Source organism: Talpa occidentalis, unplaced genomic scaffold (assembly GCF_014898055.3).
Source record: "Talpa occidentalis isolate TD23 unplaced genomic scaffold, MPIMG_talOcc4v2.1 talOcc4.12, whole genome shotgun sequence".
NCBI lineage: Eukaryota > Metazoa > Chordata > Mammalia > Eulipotyphla > Talpidae > Talpa > Talpa occidentalis.
This window is the reverse complement of record NW_023601212.1, coordinates 28584779-28601477: the sequence shown is the minus strand read 5'-3', so window position 1 is coordinate 28601477 and position 16699 is coordinate 28584779.

The window sequence follows — 16699 nt, the reverse complement described above, 5'->3', positions numbered from 1 at the left end:
GCAGCAGTCCTCTCCCTACCCTTGGGACCCCCCAGAACAGCTTCATATGTGTTTGTATATAACAAACTTATATTTTTCAAGCTTTATTTATACAAGAACTGGGATACAGGCCAGATGTGTGGGAGGGTGAGAGGATTCACCAGAGACAGAGCAGGGAACAGAACAGGCAGACTGACTGAAATACACTGCGGAGGGGAGCAACAGGCGAGACAGGAGAGGTCTGCCGCACCATGTGTGTATCTCCCTGGCCGGTGGGGATCGAACCTGCAATGCAGAGGCTGTGGGCAGTGTCACAGCACTGCGCTCAACCACCTGCACCACCAGGGAGGCTCCTGTATATAACAAATTTTTAACTAAAATTTCATCTGAAGAAAGAAGGCCATGTGGCTAAAAACTAAAGTTAATACAGTTGCCAGATTTGCATAATCCCAATATATGGATTCAACCTGGATGAAGTTTTTGCTCCACCATTACCCCTCCCCTTCATCCCTTTGTAAGCATGTGAGTGTGTGCGCATGCATGCGCCTGTGCACATACACACTTATGCATGCAAGCTGCTCCTCCCAAGCCAGGTTGGTAGTTCCTAGCTAGCAAGTAGCTACTCTTAGATAGCCAGTATAAGTGACACCAAAGACCAGGGAGGCCACCAGTCTTTGTTCTGGGAAGGATATTCACACTTACAACGTAAGATTCCCAACACAGCAGAGATGCAGCGTTCGGCAAAACCCCAAGACCTTGGGGTCACTCCATCCTTTGGGTTTCTGCAACCCCAGAATTCATGTTGGGAAATAAGGGTTGAGAGTAAAACGATGTAATCTTGAAGATATTTTTGGGAAATAAAGGAATCTATGGAGTAAACATTCAGCTTTTCTCAAGTTTGTCTTCCCACAAAAGCTCTGTCCTAGAGGGAGGATGCGTCTGATGGTCTGCAAGCTGTCATGAGATCCCACCGTGAGCTTGAACTAGGAGGGGAGAAAAAGGGAAAGATTTCCTGCCTGCCAAGATCCAAGCATGTCCTGGAGAGGGAAGATCACGTCTACCCTTGGGAAGGTGTATATCAACCAAAGCAGCATGTAATCATGCCAAGTGAAGGATGGAGCCAGAGGGGAGACAGAGAACTTGGGAGTCTTCATGGAAAGATGGGGCTCCAGTGGGGTCTTAAAGCTCATGGGTGGGAGAAAAGTGGATGGGAAGCATTCCAGGGATCCAAAAAGTAAGCCAGGGAAGCCTAGAATGGAAATGAGCGGGAAATACTTAGAGAGTGCTGAGTTTAGCAACAGACCTACATTTGGGATACAGCTGAGAATAAGCAATCACTCTGTTTGAAACAGCTACTGAGTAATGACGTGATGTTGAACACCTTATTGATTTATATAAATACACTTTCACTATATTTTAATCATCCTATGCAATAGGAAGTGGGTTTTTTTTTTTAATTTATTTATTTTTATACAAGAGCTGGGGTACAGGCCAGAGGCGCTAGAGGGTGAGAGGATTCACCAGATACAGAGCAGGGAGAACAGGCAGATGGACCAAAATACATTGCTGAGGGAAGCAGCGGGCACAACAGGAGAGGTCTGCTGTGCCATGTGGGAATCTCCCTTGCTGGCCGGGAATTGAACCTGTGCTGCAGAGGCTGCGGACAGCTTCACAGCATTGCGCTCAACCCGCTGTGCCACCGGGGAGGCCCCTGCAATAGGAAGTGTTGCCCCAGTTTTATGGAAAAAGAAGGTGAGCTCAGAGAAGTTAGGTCACTTGCCAAGGCCCTGGCCCTATACCTTCTCTCCCAGAAATCCTGAGCTTTCTCTTCTCGCGCTGGCATGTATTTGAGCTCAACTTTTGCTTCCACAACAACCAGAGGAATAATTTCTCCAGTTAGTCTGGAAAGTTTGCAGGAACAGACTTGAAATTAAGATTCATCTTAACTGTTTCCCCACAGTGGATGACATCTTTAACAAAGCTAGTGATTTCTTCATTCATTCCAAGGAGTCAACTAGTGACCTGAGGGAAATAGATGCTAAAAGTTTTGAATTTCAGTCACCTGCTGATTTAATCAAACCAAGAAAAAGTGTCAGATGAAGCTACACCTGGCTCAGTACAGATCTGCTAAATGACACTGAATTAAACAACTTTGAGGTGCACGGAGGAGAGGGCAACTGAGCACTTTCCACACACAAGGCTGTACAGGACCTTCACTTAATTTAATCCAAATGGCAACCCAAAGGGTAATTTCTTTTAAAGATTTATTTATTTATACAAGAGCTGGGGTACAGACCAGAGGTGCAGGAGGGTGAGAGCATTCACCAGAGACAGATTGGGGAGCAGAACAGGCAGATGGACCAAAGAAACTGCTGAGGGGAGCAGCGGGTGAGATAGGAGAGTTCTGCCGCACCATGTGGGTAACTCCCTGGCCCACTAGGAATTGAACCAGTGCTGCAGGAGCTGCTGACAGCTTCACAGCGCTGTGCTCAACCTGCTGCACCACTGGGGAGGCCCTCCAAAGGGTAATTATTATTCTCCCTATTTAATGAAGAAGAGTCCCTGTGACTCAGAAAAGTTAAGTAATTGATCTTAAATCACACAGTTTGCGAAGAACGGTGCTCAGTGCAAACAGAGGTCCCTGCCCTTTTTCAGAGGCTGGCCGTGGCCACTATAGAATTTTGTATTTCTCATAAGACCTGTGAGCCTGATCTGCCAAGGGAGACCAAGAAAAGGAATTGTTTAGGAGAGAAACAGCTCGAGTGGTTAGCTCATTTAGATAAGCCACTGGCCATGCTCTGCCTCCCCAGGGGACCTCACCAGATGATCTAAGATCTGAGGGTCTGGGGTATTGCTGAGAGCCAGAGGAGTGGGGGCCCCACTTAAAAGGTCACTTTTCTCAGGGGATTTCTTTAAAAAACCATGTACCCCTCGCACCATTCCCTGTGCCCATCCTCCACCCACCCCCCACCCCATCCCCATCCCCATGCCCCACCCCACCCCCACACACACAGAGCAACACACTCAGAAAACACCCTGCAGGAGACAAGAGTGCAACCTCAGGTGTGGGGCAGCACCTCTATGAGTATAAGGAAAAACTGAGGCTGCTGGAAGGCCATGAGCCACATGGACATCGGCTATATTTCCCTGGGGATCCAACCCCAAACCCAGCAGCGAACCTGGGAGGCACTGCAAGAACAGGGACACCAGAGCACTAGGCCAGGAAACCTAGTCTGTTTTTCTCTCTGTTCTGCTGACGAGTCTCATCTCACCCCCAAGTTAACCCTGGTTGACTGAGAGGCAGGAGATAGGAGATAGGGAGCTGCAGGGAATCCCAGCTTCCCAGTGCTGTTCTCAGCAATCCTACCCTCTTTAGCCGCAAATGGAAGCTCTGTATTGAGCCAAGGCCAAGTGACTGTAAAACGTCACCCACCCCAGCATACTCTTGAGAGTGCAAGGAGGCATCGTTAATAATTATGCTGGGACATCAGCAGGGAAATAAGGTAAACTAGGGTATTGGGAGCCCTTGTTATGGGACTCAGAGCAAAGTCTATGTAGGATTAACTGTGAGGACTCTGTCTTTAAGGAAAATCCAGTGATTTCACGTACAGAAAAGTTCTTCCCCCAAAGTTTTGGGGGAAGAATACATACCTCCTCCCATGGTACAGGAGGATTCCTGTGTCTGAGAAATCTCTTCTCCCATAACTCATAGTGATGTACTTCCCTGATTAAACCTGCCGACATCTCTGTAGAGAGAGCAGACTATAAACATCTGAACAGGTGCAGGCAAATTCTACGCAAAGGCACACTGACCTCTGTTCTCATGCACGTGCTGTGACTAAGGAGAGCTGAGAGAAGGAAAGGAAACAGCTGGAAAGGAAAGGAAAGGAAAGAGGATCCAGGCTCAGAACCACAAGTTCCTGGAATCAAATTAATTTTGCCAACTAATACCTGCCTTGGACAAATGGGTAACTTTCCTGAGTCTCAATTTTCTCCCCTGGTGATTCTCTTGCTCTGCAATACCACCTACACCAAAAGGCAAATACATAAAATTGGACAATTACTGCACCCCATCTTCCAACATGTCACTCCCATAACCCTCCATGCTGGCTGCAAACCTTGTGCAAACATGCACAAGGCAGCAGCCAGCATGAAGAAATAGGAAGTCAGAGGGGATGTCTGCAGGGAGGGGTGTCCTCACACAGCCTGCCCCAAGTCGCCTGGACTGAAAGCTTATAAGGGATGGATTTCAAAGCAGTGTGCCACTTTTCAAGATGTCCATCTCATACAGCGTCAGTCCTGTGTGCCATTGTGCTTTCTGTGCAGTGACTCATTGTGGGCTGCCCCCACCCCTTTGGGCACTACTGGACGATTAGAGGCCAGGCTGCCCAGATGCCATCTCCCTCCACACATGCACTGATGCTTCAGATCACTGTTTCGGTCTCAGTTCGACCTCTGCCCTACACTTGGCTAAACAGAAACAAAGACCCCATGGCCCCCTAGCCTCTTGCCCTGAATGGACACGGGTGCTGCAGGGACTCCTCCCCCTTGCCAATCCCTGAGGCCCATTCAGGAGCTTGCAGATGGGATTGCCAGCGGGTGCTTGGGTGTGGCCATTAACAGCAGCACCTCCATTCATTCTACAGGGGCAGGGGTAGGAGGGGAGCAGGAATCCCAAGGCACAGAGTCCTTGGGAGGCCATGTTGGGGTCCCTCAGTCTTCTAAAAAGCCAATGATCCATCAGAGGGTTCAACCTCTGTAATGTAGACCACCATGATGCTCATTTGGCAGACCATACTTACAGACACCTAGAGAGCAACAGCCAGCTATCTCTGTGCCAAGTTCAGCAGGCTCTCCCATATTCTGAGATTTGTGTTCTGAGACTGCTGTGAGACTAATTAAATCAACAAGTGCAATTTGCCTCAAACCCAGTGTGAACTTTGAGGAGTCACACTTCACAACAGTTTGTTATTTGGTAATCTGAGAATGCAGCATCTTAAAAGCTTCTCACTCAAACCCCTTTCATCAGCCTAGCCTAACATCAATCACTCCTCCACCTAAGCCCTGGTACCCCTCTAGCCTTCTCATCCAGGTGCCTCATTCCAGGATGTGTCAAGGCCAATGCTTCTCAAAGAGGGGTTCTTAAGCCAACAGCATCAGCACCACCTGGGAACTTGCTAGAAATGCATGTTATTGGTCCCACCCCAGACCTGCTGAATCAGAAATTCTGGAAATGGGTCCAACAATGTGTTTCTACAAGTCTCCCAGGTTTAAAAACCATTAGTCTAGTCTTAGGGTTCCCTCTCCCTCCTTTAGAGCCAAGATGAGAGGGTAGGTCCTGGAGGCAAAAGTCCAGAAAGAGTCCCAGAACCCCTTAAACTCTGGGGCAATAACTGAAGGTAAGGAGAAAGTGCTTTCTGATGAGCCTAGCTTTTCCTTGGCAGCAGAAGTCCCAGCATCTGTCCCTCCATGAGCTTAATCTGTCCCCAGAAGAGTCTGACCATATGTCACTGCAAAATCACAGCTTGCTCTACCGCAGAGCACATGTTCCCAAGAGCTGAGCCATTTGAATTGAGTTAATGGGCAGCCATAAATCATCAGCTGGAGCCACGCGGAGGCTGCAGGGGAGATGAGGCCACTTGGCCTAAGTCCCAGCATGAGAACTAGGTGTGTGTTCCATGTGAGCCAGCATGCAGGGCATCCGCCAAACAGGGGCAGGACTCTTCCCTGTGCCAGCTCAGACCTCTGACTGCAGCCGACTCTCAGGACTGGAGAGATCCTGGGCTTGGAGGGAAGGGAGCCCAACCAGCCAGGGACTCATCCAAGAATATGAGCCCACTCCTTCTGACCCCTACCCTCCTCTTCTCACTGTCCTCTCTGAAGTTCTTCCCCAGGAAGACTTTATTTAGTAAAAGGTGATCAAAGAAGGAAACCCAGACAGAAAATGAACCTGGAAAGCTGCAGGACACTTGGGAAAGCCCAGGGAGCCAGCAGCCTGGATGGAGTCTTCTCCGATATTACCTTCTCTGCCCTCCCAATTGCAAGCTCCCCGACACGCCCAGTTCTGAAACTGATGCCAAATTCCTTCTGGTCCTCTGTGAGAGGCCCTCCCAAGCCTGTGTGAGCCCTGGCCCACCTGCTGATCACATCACAATGTGAGCAGCTCCAACTCACCAACACAACTCCAACTCTCCTCCCGTCCCACTCCCAGCCCCTCCATGCCCATGGTGGATGTCCACTTGAATCTGAATCTCCATCTATGAGAACTTCTTACTGAATCTGTGGTTTAGCACTGAAGACTAGCCCCATTCATTTAGGGCCAGTTTTCCAAAACTGTGAACAAGGTAAACTTCAAGAGGTCACCCTGGCCATTTGTCAGGTGAGCTAAGAGGGAGTAATCAGCCAGGTTTTGGCAGGGGAGGGAGTGGAACTAAATTAAGAATGATTTCAGTTCTGGGTCTATTAAATGTATAAAAGGATGCTAAAATTAAAGTTTCAGCATAGGAATCCATATGTGACCCTCAAAATAGCAACTTCCAGAACAAATTATACCACTGTGGGACCCTCCAGACAAGCAGTGATATAGGAAGAGCACAGAGTTGTGGGGGAATGTGCAGGAAGAAAGTTCTGTGGAAAGAGCTGTGGCTGAGTGTGAGTCCCATCCCTCTCGAACTTGGTGTTAACTTTCCTTCAGATCCAAGCCTAGTCCAAAGGGATTTCTAGAGGACTCCTCAGGAAGCCTGCACTGTTTCCTCCCCATTGAGCCATCAAGGAAGATGAAGACCCCTGGTGTGGGAGTCCTTCCTGAGAACGTGCAGATGACCACAGGGCAGGTGAGTCGCTGCCTGATCGATCCTGGAAAATGTTCCTCGTGTGCCTCAGAAGGCTGTGTAGCTGCTGCTATGGGGTAGAATGTTCTGTAAATGTTGGATCTTATAGGCATTTAGTTTAAATCATATGTTTCCTATTGGTTTGTCGGACAGATCAATTCTTTCAATTTAAACGATCAATCTTAAGCACATATCAATACTTTTCCAAAAAAAAAAGAACCCCTTAATGTTAAACTCCAATGACATGCTTTCTTCTGATTCTCTTCGATGTAAAAACCTAAATTTTTATACATATAAAATCAATAAAATACTGTATTTTATGCTTTAACACCTTTGAGTCTCATTAAAACATTTTTATGTATTTGTACATACATCAATATTATATATTATCATATGATTATATATTACTATATAACATAACCTAGGATAGGTTAATACACCAATAGGTACTTACCTGTTTTTCATTTAGTGGGCTTTTTAATTTGTGTGAAAAGAATGCTAGAAATCTTTGTGTAAGTAACATATTTTTCTTTTAAGTATTTTCCTGGTAATACGCTACTCAAAGTGAGTTAGAGCTGTCAAAAGATAAATTACCTCTAAAAATCTTATAATATTCAATTTAAGTGTTTTTAAAAAAAACTGCTAATATAAGAATGCTAACTGGTATAAGGACACAAGCAATTTTAAATTTTTTGCTAACATAATAGTATGAACTAGGACAAATGTGTTTCCATCTGCATTTTTAATCATAGGAAATCTATTTTTAATATTATTTTATATATTAGGAGGCCTAAATTTTAAATTAGTCTAAGAATTTACTTTTATTTTTATCTTATTTGTACTCTACCTTTTTTAAATTTTTATTTATTTATGCATACAAGAACTGAGGTGCAGGCCAGAGGTGTGGGGGGTGAGAGGATTCACCAGAGACAGAGTGGGAATCAGAACAGGCGGATCTACTGAAATACACTGCTGAGGGGAGCAGCAGGTAAGACAGGAGAGGTCTGCTGTGCCATGTGGGTTAGTTCCCTCATCGGGGATCAAACTCAAGCCACAGTGGCTGGCGATAACTTCATAGTGGGGAGATTTGAACCCCTAAGCCAGAAGGGAACATTCTCCATTTTCATGCATCACTTCATGTGATGCTTTGCCTTGGATTATTTATGGTTTTGATTTCACAACTGATAACTGTGCTTTGAGGATACCTCCAAAGAAGTGATCAGGATTCAGTCTTTGTTTTTAAAGGGAAAGGGTAGATAATATTGTATGAGTTACGTTTTCTATGGTCCCTATAGATTAAAAATAGTCACTGTGTCAAGGAATCTGCAGGAGTATGTCAGAAGTATCTGAAGAAGCCACCAAAGTACCCATAAGAAGCAAATGCAGCATAAAGTCATTTTTGGACATATAGACATTGGGACTTTACCTATGTCCTCCCCCTCCCTATATTTTCTCACTACCTCTCCATCTATTTAGGGAACAAAAACCAATCAGGAGGTAAGAGGAAAATAGCAGGTTGGAAAAACAGAAAGCAAGCACCGGCCCTCACCCCCAGGCCAGCTTCAGAGGATCCCACATGGACCAAGGAAAGGAAGGAGACTTAAACTCAATTCTAGTTCAGAATATGGATTCTCACTTTGACAGAACATTGCGGTCTCTGAATTGAGGGTATTAGAAATGTAACATGTTAAGATGTACCTGCTGGGAATTTTCTAAAGCAAGGAACTATTGCACTCACCAGTAATAGATGATGAGACACACAAATATTAAGTTGCTTTTTGATCATGTAATAAGTTATAAACATTTATTTATAGAGTGCTTACTACTACGTCCTGGACCATTCCCAGTGTCATCTAATGTAGCCTTCACGGCAGACACCTGGGAGTCTGGTGTTATTCTCCTCACTTGACAGCTAAGGAAATGAAGCTCGAAGAAGTTCAGGCACCTTCCTGATGGTGCACAAGTACAGCAGAGAAAGCGAGATTGAACTAATGTGTCTCAGATGCTAAAGCCCTTGCACTTAATCATCTCAGTTCAACTTCTTTTGCCTGTGGGTTCATCAGAGTTTCCAAAACATGGAACCAGAACCCCCACATGTCTGCATGTGTATGGGTAAGTTTTTATGAACCTACCAATTTTGAACCCTATCTCTTTAACACTCATCTCTCACCTTCCCCCCAAGTTCAAGTCAGTTCCCCAGAAGAAGCATGCCCCACCACCCCCTACTCCTCCACCCCCCAACCCCCAACCCCTTCCCCCGCAGGCAACCACATTCAAGTGGACATTCAGCTCCAGCCAGGGACAAAGAAGTGATATGTGTGGAGTGTTCTTGTCCTTCACTACCCTCTTTGGAATCACAACTGCCAATAAAGAGAAAGTCAAATGAGTTGGTTATGGTCCAAGACAAAAGCTAGGTGTTAGTTTTTAAATCAGGCCTCCTAAACTACAAGTCCAGCAAGCTTATAACAGGAAAAACCTTTACTAGGCATACACAGTCACAGTGAGAGTGCTCCTCGGACTGAGGAAGATGTTCTTTTCTACTTGAGAGATTCAGGGGTACGAAGTCAGGTACTAGTTCAAATGACCTGGTAAAACATTTAAATGTATCCAAATTCCTGGAAAATAGGTAAAGGAAAGGACTTATTTTGGTTTGGAAGCTGGAAAAGGAGGGAAGGTGGTCCTGAGACCAAACCTAGACTCTGAGAATTATCCCCAACTACTTTCCTGGGTCAGTGGGAGTCCTGAAAAGGCACCAGTGACCACAGCCAGTGAGATTCTGGCCAAATGACTTCATTCTTTCAGGCAACAGCCCATAAATAAGCCAACAACTTGCCAGACAGGTGAACCAGGTGACTAGCACCTTGATAGGACTTTTAAAGTCAGATGCATAACCAAAGCCCTGCCCTGCACTCACTAGCTATGTGACCCTGGAAAACTGCTGAGCAGGCCCCAATTCTGTAAATTCAGGGCCATAACAATGCCCATACAAGGGGGGCTTGTGAGGGTTAAATAAGATATTGTAAAGTGGTTTGTAGATTTCCTGGCTATTGAATTTTGATGTTGTGGTAAATACATTTTATGTTAATAAAATTTAAAATTAAATTAAGGGCCTTCCTGATGGTGCAACGGGTTAAGTCTCAGTACTATGACATTATCTGTAGCGACTGCAGCATGAGTTTGACCCCCCGCCAGGGAGCTGACACACATGGCCCAGCAGATAGCTCCTGATTCACCTGCTGCACCCCTCAGCAGTGTATTTCAGTCAATCCACCTGTTCTGCTCCCCACTCTGTCTCTGGTAAATCCTCTCACCCCTGCACCTCTGGCCTATAACCCAGTTCTTGTATGCATAAATAAATAAATCTTAAAAAATTTTAAATTAAGTTAAAAAACTGTTAAAGCTGCCCTTCCCCCAAATTCTGGCCACTGATTTAGATCATTCTGATATCTTTTGTGAGGGTTCTAATCGAGTTCCATTTCTTGGAAGAAAGAACAGGCATGCTTTTTTCTACCCCTCCCAACACATACAACTAAAAGCCCTGCACAGAATATAGAAAACAAATGTAAGACTCTGAAAGGTGAAGAGAAGAGGCAGACTGGCTAAGGACCTGGGGACCTGAGGGTAAGTGGTGAGTTCCCTGGGCTCCCTTTTTGCCTCCTATATACCAGACTTGGGACTCTAGTGATGACTGATGTTGGACCTTCCTTGAAAAAATATTAAAGAAGTTTTTCTTTTAGGTCAGAAACTTGGATCTGCATAAAGAAAGGAAATGCATCAGAGGGAAAAATAGAGTAAGGTAAAATAAAAACTTATTTTTCTTATTAATTGATCTTACAGATAATAGTTTGTTGAAATAATAGCAATAATGTATCCAGTTATGTATACTTCTGTGATTGTGTGTCTATGTATTGTGAAAAATTATATATACATTATATGTGCTTATGTGTAAATAAAATGAATTGAATAGCAGCAATGATACAAGGGTCAAGAGGCAAGAATTAGGATTATATTGTTATTTTAAGTTACTTGAGGTACTAGTGAAATAGTAGAGTATGATTTGAAAGTGAACCTGGATTAGTTGTAAATGTATATTGCAAACACTAGAGCAACCAATAAAAGATTTTTTAAAAAAGAAGTATAGCTGTTATAAGGTGAGAAAATAGAATTATATAATGCTCAGTCAAAACCACAAAAGACAAAATGAGTGGAAGACAAAAACAAAGAACAAGGACAGCAAATAGAAAACAGATGGGTGGACATTAACCCAAATGTAGCAATAACCAGTTTAGACACCAATGATCTCAATGTACCACCAATTAAGACAAATTGTCAGAACAAGGCCCAAATACATGTTGTCTACATGAAAAATTAAATATAAAGACACATGTATATTAAAAATAAATGAAGATGTGCGTGCTAACACTAATCAAAAGAAAGAATAGTTACATTAATTTCGAACAAAGCAGACTTCACAGCAAGCAAAGTTCTCAGGGATAAAGAGTGAAACCAAAAAAAAAGAGGTCAATTCTTCAATCCTTAGTAAATTTGAATCTAACAGTATCAAAATAGGTGAGCCTATTGATAGAACTGTAGGGAGAAATAATTGAATTCCACTATTACAGATGGAAATTTCAACATGTCCATATCAGAAATGGAGAGATCCAGAAGACAAGACAGAGAACCAGTAAAGACATAGCTGAACTCTACACCACCATCAGCCAACTGGATTTAATTGACTACATCATCCCACAAGAGAAGAATACACATTCTTCTCAGCAATAAACATTTTTCTCAAGTGCCTGTGAACACTCACCAAGATAGAACACGTTTAAGGCCGTAAAACAAAGCTTAACAAATTTAAAAGATTAGAAATCAAACACCGTCTGCTCTCAGACCACAGGAGATTTCTAGAAATCAGTAACAGAAGGACATTTCAGGTGAGGGAAGAGGGAAGATGGCACATTTGCCAATGAGTAAGCTAAAGCGGGGTAATCAGAGGAAGGGACTGGTGCTGTGCTAGGGAACAGGGCCACACACCACATCAGAGCCTCCTAGTGTTATAGGACAGGGAGAGGGGCAGCCCAAACCCCGCAAACCTGCCTATTCTAAATGGGTTCTGCCATCCGCCGCATCAACACAAAACATATGAGATTAATGGGAAGGAACTTTAATACAATTAGGAAACAATACGGGAAAGGCAAAGAATATAGTTTCTAAATCAAGCACCCAAAGTTACCCATCCCCTCATGGGTAAAACTCTGTCCAAATGGGATTGGCCCAGAGCAAGGCCCCAAAGCCTGTCACAAGCCTAAAGCATCTTCCAGTGGGGACCCACAGAAAAGGGTCAGAAACAACCAGACAAGCCCAGAAGGAAAAGAGCAAAATCAACATCAAGATAAAAGCTGCCATTGTCACCTCCCCATGGGTCTCACCCCAGTCCACAACCAAAAGACAAGCGCAGTTTCTTCACATGTCTCTAGGCTCCATGCGCCTCCTCCAGGTCTCCTGGCTCCATCCTGCTCCTTCCTTAGTCTCTTCTGCAGCTTCTCCTCTCCCTGCTCAGCTCCACCCTCCCTTGGGTGGGACAGGAAACCTGGAACTTCCCCCTTTCCTGGGGACCACCCTGTTACACTAGGAGCATGCTAGGCATTTGTATTCTCCTACCTTATTTCCAATCCAGGGACTCTGAGCCCTGGGCTCTGGGCCTAAGTCTTACCAACTGTAGGAGATTCTGACTCAGGAGCTCAAGAGGCTGCAACAGTCACCAAACCCAGTTGTTATGCCAGCAAGGCACGGGGCAAGTTTTCTATCTATTTGGGAGTCAGGTAAAAGAGAGTTCTGGAGTTCTCATGGCTTTTTCAAGCTTTTAATGATCTTTCTACACCATTTGTAGTGAGGCAACCAGGTACAGGGCAGGCAGAGGACCTGCCAGCCTCCTGGGCCCCAGCAAATCTTGACTCCCTCTGGGCTTTCTGGCCTTGTGGTCCTTCTGCGGCACTCCATCTTCTGTGATGCTGCCCTTATAGCCGCTCTCCAGGCTCAGGTGTGCCCATTTATGTATGGCCACACCATACTCCAGGTGTCCACCATCAGGCATGTGTACCCCAAGCCCACACTCCCAAGTGCCTCCTGCATTCAAAGCCTCAGGTGATAGCCACAGAGGCCAACAGCACAAAAGCCTGAGCAATCTTCATTTATCCTGCACCAGCTCTGCAGCTCCCACAGTGAAACACACAGGACTCCAGGACACCACTGGTCCCTGGGAGTTTTTACTCTCCTCTGGACCTAGGACTCGCTACTTAGGCCAGTTCACCAGCAAAGCATACCCTGTGCAGCCTGCTCATGAAACTATGCACCTAAGAATCAAATGGTTAAAATAAATAAATAAATAAATAAATAAATAAATAAATAAATAAATAAATAAATAAATAAATAAAAAACCAACACTGAACTTTGATCTGCTTTCAGACTTAACAGTCCCGTGGTGATGTTACAGGGCAGGGAGAGGGCCACTCCAGACTCCACAAACCTGCCTGCTCTAAATAGGTTCTGCCATCTGCCACATCAACACAAAACATGAGACTTTAATGAAAAGGAACGTTAATACAATTAGTAAACAATACAGGAAAGGCAAAGAATATAGTTTCCAAATAAAGCACCCAAATTTACCCGTCCCCTCATGGATAAAAGTCCACCCCAGGCAGGACTGGCCCAGAGCAAGGCCTGAAAGTCTGCTACAAGTCTAAAGCACCTTCCAGTGGGGACCTGTTAGGGGGAAAGGATGTCCTGAGCATTTCCTTGGTTGTCCTTATCTCTAAAGCCTCCCTAAATTCTTCAGAGGTCCCCTCCTGCACTGTCCCTAAAACTGCCTAATAACCCTAGCTTGCCCTGTGTCTCAATGGGGAGGCCTATCAGCTACCAGCCCCAAGAAGGGGTCAGGAACCTCCCTGGTGGTGCAAAGGATTAAGACGCAACCTATGAAGCTATCCATAGCCACTGCCGTATGAGTTTGATCCCCCACCAGGAAGCAACCCACATGGTGCAGCGGACCTCTCCTAACTCACCTGCTGCTCCCCTCAGCAGTGTATTTCACTCAGTCTGCCTGTTCTGCTTCTCACTCTGTCTATGGTGAATGTTCTCCCCCTGCCCCCCACACACACACACCTCTGGCCTGTACCCCAGTTCTTGTATGAATAAATCTTTGAAAAAAGAGAGGTCAGAATTGGCTGTTGTTTGAACCTTGAGAACTCAAAAGAACCCAGAAGCACCCAAAGTCTGTGTGCTCTCAGAAGCTTGTTGCCTTGAATTACAACATAGGCACAGCCATGGCTGCTATTAATTAAACCCTGAGGCCCCTGAAGGAGACACCACTCACATCTTAAGGACTAGGAGACTATCTGAGGTTCATTAAGACACTCAGGTCATACAGCTAGAAGAGTCAGATGCAGGTTAGATTCTAGAATACTGGTCACCCTTTTGGGCCATCACCCTATTCTTCCCCTAGTTAATTTGGGGCATAGGTAAAGCTCTTTGATGGTGGTTTTAAGGATGTCTTTGTGGATTTGTCTCCAATAGCAAGAGAAACAAAAGAGAATATAAACAAAGGGGACTACATCGAATTAAAAAAACTACACAGGAAAAGAGACCATAATTAAAGAGAAAAGGTAGCCTGCTGAATGGGAGATATTTGCAAATCATATATCATACAAGGGGGGCTAATATCAAAAATACATAAACAACAATAAAAAGCATAACCAGATTTTTAAAATATGGGTAAAGGATCTCACCAAAGAAGATACACAGAGGGTGAAAGGATGGTCTCTATCACTTATTATGGAAATGAAAATCAAAACCACAATGAGATTTCATCACCTCACACAGATTAGAATGGTGCTGTGCCAGCATGCACAGGCCAGGTTCTCTATTGGTAAAGGAGAGTCTTGGAGCCCTCAGTGGCTTTTACAGACTTTAATGCTCTTTCTTTTTCTTTTTTTCTTTTTTTTTTATTTTTACATCATTGTTCATTTTTCAACAATATTTGCTTCCCCCTCCCCCAGGTGTAGTGCCCATAGAGTTTCCTTCACCAATGCACCCATGTACCATCACCTCAGCCCCCTGTGCTCCTCCTGCCCTGACATCCCCTGCTCATGGATTGGAAGAATTAACATTATTAAAATGTCCATTCCTACCAAAAGCAAGATACAGATTCAACGCTATTTCTATAAAAATCTCTATGACATTCTTCAAAGAAATAGAACAAATACTGATGAAATTCATACGGAACCTCAAAAAAACCACAAATAGCCCAAGCCCTACTGATGAAAACAAAGGAGAAAGGAGATATCACACTTCCAAACTTCAAACTATGCTACAAAGCCATAATAATTAAAACAATTTGGTATTGGAACAAAAACAGACACACAGACAAATGGAACCAAATAGAGAGCCTGGAAATAAACTCACACTTATATGGACAACTGATCTTTGACAAAGGAGCAAAGGATATGCACTGGAACACAGACAGTTTGTTCAGTAAATGGTGCTGGGAAAACTGGACCACCATATTTAATGCTCTTTGTATGCCAATTGTTGTGAGGCCTCCCAGCCCCCAGTGAATCTTTACTCATTCTCTTTGGGCTCCCTCTGGCATTCTTTGCGGTGTCTTCATCTTGCAACGGCGGCTTGCCCTCTTATAGCTGTTTTCTACCACACCTTCTGAGTGATGCCACCCTTATAGCCCTGCTCTCCTAGGCACATGCACACTTATGCATGCCCAAACCAAATTCCAGGTGTCCACCATCAGGCACATGTGCCTGGAGCCCATACTCCTATAGCACCTCCTGCATTAGCACAATCAAGGCCTCAGGTGATAGCCACCAGCAGTATAAAAGCCTGAACATCTTCATTTACCAAGAAATTAACAAGTATTGGCAAGGATGTGGAGAAAAAGGAACCCTACTGCATTGCAGATAGGAATATGATGGTTCAAAACTGAAAAAAAAGTATCGAGGGACTTCAAAAAATTAAAATTAGAACCACCATATGATTCAGCAAGTCCACTTCTAAGTACTTACCTGAAGAATATGAAAATACTAATTTGAAAAGATATATACATACCTATGTTCATTAACGCTGTTCACAACAGCTAAGCTATGTTAAAAAGCAAGTGCCCAACAATGGGTGAATGAATACAGAAGGTGTGGTATTCATGGATTGGAAGAATTAACATTATTAAAATGTCCATTCCTACCAAAAGCAAGATAAATATATATATATTTATATATAAATATACACACACAATGGAATATTACTCAGCTATAAAAAATACAGTTGGTGAAATCTTGTGATTTGGAACAACATGGAAGGAATTTGCCAGGGTATGGGAGGGATTATGCTAAGTGAAATAAATCAGGAGGAAAACAAATACTCTATTACTCCATTCATTTGTGGAATATAAAAGGAGGAAAAAGCGAAGAAGTAAATAAAACTAAAATAAAACAAACCTGTAGATTGACACCCAAAAGATGTTTAACAGAGGAGAAGGTAGAGCGGAGAGGAGGGGAGGAGTAATCACTTAGTGGTAGACAGTGACTGACATTTGGTGGAGGGTATGGTGTAATATATACAGCTGCCAAGAGAGAAACTGCACATCTGAAACCTGTACGGTGTTGTAAACTAGTTACCTCAATAAATAAATAAATAAATAAATTACATGCCAGAATAAAATGAGACAATTTTCTCAAGATATAAGGAACACTTCTTTTTTTTTTTTTTAAGATTTATTTATTTATTTATACAAGCACTGGGTACAGTCAGAAGCGCGGGAGGGTGAGAGAATTCACCAGAGCCAGAGCGGGGAGCAGAGCAGGCAGAAGGACCGAAGTACACTG